Raw genomic sequence first — 6,000 nt, forward strand, 5'->3', positions numbered from 1 at the left:
AAGAAAATCTGCCCTTATACAAATGTGATAACACAAAAATATATGAAACTGTCCTTGCTTAGGTATGACTAGTCAGGCTCAGCTGGGCAGATCTGGTGTGTTATGTTACTTGAACTGTATAATGGTAAATAAAGTTCTTGGCTCACAAGAAGAGGAATATCATAACAAAATACCTGAGCCATATACTTTATTCTGTTTCTGTTTTGTGCCTGTAATTCATTGTAAGACACAAAGGCTGAGGATCAAGTGTTCCAAATTTAACATAAATTTATATCACCTTAATTCCCAGTGAGTTCCCAGTCCGGGCACAATTTCTCTTAGGGTGTAAATCCCTTTCTTTGGTTTAGACCAAAATTCTACTGTGCACCTAAGCTACTGTTTCCCAAAGGGAGCTCCTATGCATTCATCATGGATTTCTCATATCAACGAAATAAAAACATCAATCAAAAAATTCTCAGCATCCTGTAGCTGAATGCAAAGAAGCACAGAAACACACAGTAAATGTACTTTTTGCATCAGTACAAAAATGCCTTCAAATAGCAATGGGCCTAAATTATTAAAGAGTTTATTTTTATCCTAATAATCTTTAAAAATATATAATTTGGAAGAAAATGTGTGTACTTTATATAGACTTTGACAGAACTAGATATTAGAGCTTTATACACAATCAACATGCTTCTGAGTAGCAACCACTGAGTTCCTTTACAAATATATGTGATCTTTTACACTCTGAAAATTTAGGTCCATGGAAGGAGCCAAATAACCTCAGCAGTCTCTTAGGTATCTGGCCAAGCTAATGTAGGGAAGACAAATTAATCTATGAAGAAAGTGACATACAAGAGAATGTAAGTCTCTTCATTTTACAGTCTCTTTTCCTATGGGAGTTCATAGGAAAAAATCCAACGTGGTTACTTGAGACTTCTTTCAATAACATTTCAAGAACATACCTTTAGACTTAGACATATCAACCATCCTCCTGCTGTGAGCCAAAGCAATTTCACAAGAGCAGTGTGAGCTTTGCAACTCAGCCCTGATGGACTAGGCCAAGGGAAGAAAGATGGGAACACATAACATCAAAAAGAAAACTCTCCCGGGTCAGGGTTATTTTCCTGTTTTGATGTTATGAGAACACTAATACCAGCTAGGAATGCTGGCAGAATTTCCCAGGTGTTGACTGTACAGTGACTTCTGTAGGACAGTTTTATGTGCCTGTAGAAGTCCTACTGAAGTACAAGATTTGCAATCAAACACAAATTGTCCCAATTGAAGCATCTTAATAGCAAAGAAAATGTAAACAAAAAATGCTTATTTTTCAGAAGAATAGTTGAAATCGCCGACATTTTAATTAATCTAATTACATCTATAATTAGCTAAAAATGCATTCTCAAAGCACTCTTTATGTCTTGAAATATATGTGTGTTATTGTGTTCCATGCTAAATGAATGCCCTAATACTTACATTTAAATTACATTCCTCTTCAATAATCCATCTGCTCAAATAAGCCTTCGATCAGTGGATCTCAAGTTCAGTCTGACAGGTCAAAACAGCTCCATCATCTTTGCAGGGATACCCTCCCTTCCTCAAGGATTTAGATGGACTTCTGTTTATCTTTGGCTTTCCTCAGGGAAAATGGTGGGAAAAGGTCATTCCTAGGCCATTCCTAGCCTACATAATGTGCCACATGTCCAAGGTCCCTTCTAGAGAAGGTTCATCTCACATCAGTTTATCAATTTTTCAGGAATTTTCAATGAGAAATCATAAAAAGGTGCATCTCTGTTGATTACGTAGGACATTTTATTCAGCAGGCTTTATAATTTATTTCAAGAGTTTCTTCAGGATATGGATCTCCTGTAAGAACTGTATAGACAGCTACTGAAATAGTACATATTTTAGGAATTAACACTGATGTGTTTAGGCCAAAAAATAAAAATAAGAAAAATCACTTGGACAGCATAAAGTTTTCCTAATTTTTCAAATTGTCAGATTTTATTCAAATATGAGTATTCATTACATTAAAGTTGTCAGCACTGGCTAACTATAGTTCTTAGACAAAAGATAACATTAGTTGATTTCAACGAAGATAACTTTTTTTTTTTAAAAAAAAGATGTTGAATTTAATTAACTTCAAGCAGAAAAATTAATAATCATTCATGCAGAGTTTCATATTTTTGTCTGACAAAGGCCATATGTTATTTAAAATGCATCAAGAACCATTTAAGAGTCTGAAGTTAAAAGCTGGTGTTGTCCTGATTTGTATTAATTCCTGAGGTGCAGCCTTTCACTGGAATTATTTCACCTTAATGTCTCTCAGAACACAAAGTCAAGAACAATAAAGGAATGAGGAGCTAGAATGGACTTTTCAATTGTTTACTGTACATTAGGAAATGGTTCTTTGCACACTCTTTTCTGGTTAGATAAAAGTGTATTCACTCTGAAGACTCATCCTATTCCTAGTTTTTTTCCAATTATCCTTTAGATATTAATTGCTGTAGAAATATTCCTACTGACTATCATGGTAAACTTCTTTGTTACAGTTTTTTTCCTGTGATTTACCATGTGTTAGTAGCCTGTTTTCTTGTCCTAGCCTGTACTCTCTAGTTGAGACTGTTTTTTTGCCCTGGGAGACCTGGCACGCAATTATTCTGATCCACTGGCTCAAGCGCTATTTAATATAAGGTGTTCATTAGTTTCTCATTAATAAATAAGCCCTCTGCCTGCCTAGCTAGATACCCAGCAGTGAAAGAGTTAGCTGAAAGTGTGCATGAAAAATATCACATTTACCAAATGCCAAAGACAATGTGAATTGTGCAGATAAACCAGAAAGTGCCTATAGGAAGGGTTTGCATAGCATACTTGTTTTTTGCACCCTAGAAATATTCTCCAAGCCAAATCTACATTGGCTGCTACAGAAGGTTGGCTTAATACCTAAAAAGAGCGTCCAGGGCACTTGTTCAAACATATCCAGTACCCCTGGCTCTCAGCACAGCCTGCAGGAGAGGGAGCCAGGCTGTGTTTTGAAAAGCAGCTGTGAACTGAGGGGTTATGCAAAAGGCATGTGCTCTGACTCTCCTCTTGGCAGGGGTGATTTCCAGATCCTCAGTTCCTTTGCACTCCACCTAAACAGATTCAAGCTACTGCAAATTTATGTGACTAGACCTAATTTTTCTCAAGGCACTGGCTGAACAGTCATGATCAAAGAGAGTAGGCACAGTAATATTAGCTTTCATTGTTTTGTTGCCATACTTGCTATAGGATCTGCTCTTGGCTTGCCATATCCACCACTGATTGTGTCACTGCAACTTTACTGTCTATAACATAGGCAACACAATGTTTATTAAAAGGTCATATTTTATAAATTTTATCATCCTTGTACAGATACTTCTAATTTTGTCACACTTTTTTTCCACCAAATGTACTTTGAAGTTCAATGCTAACTTGCCTGCTTTCATAGAAAAGCTTGGTTTACATTCACGTTAGTCAGAAGGATCGTTGGTTTGTAGAAGACATATTTCAATCCTTTCTTGATTTTAGAGGTATGGGGTTGACTTTGGGCTTCTCAACACTGTTGAACAGGCTAAGGAAGCATGGTTGGATATTTTGGGGTGTCTTTGCTTGTTTGTTTCATGCTTTTCTCACTTTTTAAGAAAGGAAAATGAGCCTGCCAATAATTGCTACTGTCCACCATTGAAGCCCGCCATTGATTGCTACTATCATGGCAACAATTTTAACTGTTATAAAAGACAACCTAACATTATTTATTCATTACTTATTTTAAAAATAAAATACTAATATTGGTTTAAAATACCATATGGAAAAAATACATCTCAGAATGTGGCTTGTAAAGAGAAGATGTGAATACAGAAATCAAACAATAGGTTTTTAGCTGCAGTCTAGTTAAAATCCAACAAAACTGCTGAGACTAAAAGTAAAACTTATCAATAATGTTTATATGGAAAGAGAAATTTCAAGGATTGATAATGAATATAGCAGGTCCTTGTGTTGCGCAACCCAGCTTGACAACTAAGGCTCTTTCACAGTGGAGAAATTTGCAGATAGTCTGTAGTCAATGTTGCTGCTTTATATCATTTCCAGGCTCTAAGCTGGAAACAACTATTCTTCTTCAAAGGTTCTAGTTAGGGAGTGTTTTGTGGTGGAAATAGCCAGGGGCTATCATCCATTAATGTGTTTTTTGAAACATTTGTGAGCATAAACCCCAAACATATTCACATTATTGCCAATGTTCTCTTTGGTGAAATCTGTGTGAGCCTTGGTATCTATCAAGTACAAAAACAGGTGAGCAGATGAAAACAGTAGCATGAATTCTCCCTTCAGTACCAGTTTTTTTTAAATGAAGTCCTTAACTGAAATCTATTTTATTAAAGCAGTAAAAAACCCTTAGAACTGAAGAAATCCACATTTAAAACTGAGAATGTTATGAAAAATAATAATTTTTATCCTTGATCCAAAATCAAGATAATAATGAGCCAAGGTTTCAGGATCGCAGAACTAAAAAATAAAATGCTACGGAATCTGGGTTAGAAACCTAATTTATGTTGAAGATACAAAAACACTGTAGTAAAATAAGATCTGAGCTGGCAGAAGATTTCCAGACTAAAGGGAACATGTGAGAAGTGACGTAAGAAGCGTGAATAGCTGGATTGAAAACATATAGGATGAACAGCAGCTTATAAGACTGTTTCAGAAACAGTGGAAGACATCTGGGTTTCAAAAAATCATGATGAAGAAAGGAGATAAATTTAAAATTTGATCAGAGGAGATGATATTTCAGCAACTTTCTAGGGTGGTTCCACAGCCAGAGCTCCTCCTCATATTGTTCTAATTCTGCTGATTTTCAGCAACAATAAACACCTGCCAAAATCAACCTGAAATCTATTTTGGATACAAAATATAAGATTCCCAACAGAGTTAAAAGAACAATCCCAAAAATATGCTTTTAAAATTTCAAGAACCATGATATTTTGGATTCTATCCATATGAAATGCTGGTCTTTTTCAAATATGTGAGAGCATTTACTGGTATTAAAAAGCTCTGGGAATTGTCACTGTCACGAAAGAGATTAGTGTCTTGTGCTCTCCTTATGGTATTTTCAACTTCTGAACCAGCCTGTGACTAAATTTCTATAATGAAAAACGTTTGCAGTACTGATGCTGACCTCATTTGTCTCTTAAATGCTAAATGAACTTTACCCTTATGAATCTCAAAATTTTTCTGTAGAAACAAAAATCTGATATGTAGGAATGGAAAATATTGGACTTACTAGCATCCAAGTAAAACACTGTGGAAGAGAAAATGAACAGGTGATAATATTATTTGCGTCTCTCTTGCCTTTTTTTTTTAATCTTGTTAGATTACTTCCAGCTGATTTATTTTTAGTTACATTCATAGAAGAGAAAGGAACAGTCTTCCCCAGGCTTTATTTATTTACTTTTGTAACTAGATAACTGAGAATTGTATCAGGTAGGATGAGGTGGCTTTGGACTTTAAATAATCTCTATTCTACATACTCTGCACTTCTTAGCTGTCATTAACAAAAAACTATAATTCAGCATTCAAGACATTGAGGAAGGAAGAATAAATTCCCTAGAAGAATCAATCTATTCTAAGTGACATGAATGGGCACAGTGGGCACAAACAGAAGTGTAGGATGTGTTGCTTGAATTCCAGCAATCACTCTTTTACTGGGTGGATGTCTGAGCACTGGCAGAGGTTGCACAGGGCAGTTGTGGAGTCTTCCTCAGAAATTTTTAAAAGCCTCCTGGACTTGGGCAACCATTGTTAGGAGGTCCTGCTTGAGCAGGGAGGTTGGACAAACTGACCTCCAGAGGTCTCTTCCAAACTCAGCCATTTTGTGTCATTCTGAGGATATTGTGTTTGTGGGTACTCTTACTGCCAATTTCTACGTGCTCTCTGTTTCCACAGTACTTCCAAAAGAGTGGAAGACTAATTGGATACAACAATTCTCTTTCAGACATAATGAAG

This window comes from Agelaius phoeniceus, chromosome 5, assembly GCF_051311805.1.
Source record: "Agelaius phoeniceus isolate bAgePho1 chromosome 5, bAgePho1.hap1, whole genome shotgun sequence".
In the NCBI taxonomy this organism is placed as follows: Eukaryota; Metazoa; Chordata; class Aves; order Passeriformes; family Icteridae; genus Agelaius; species Agelaius phoeniceus.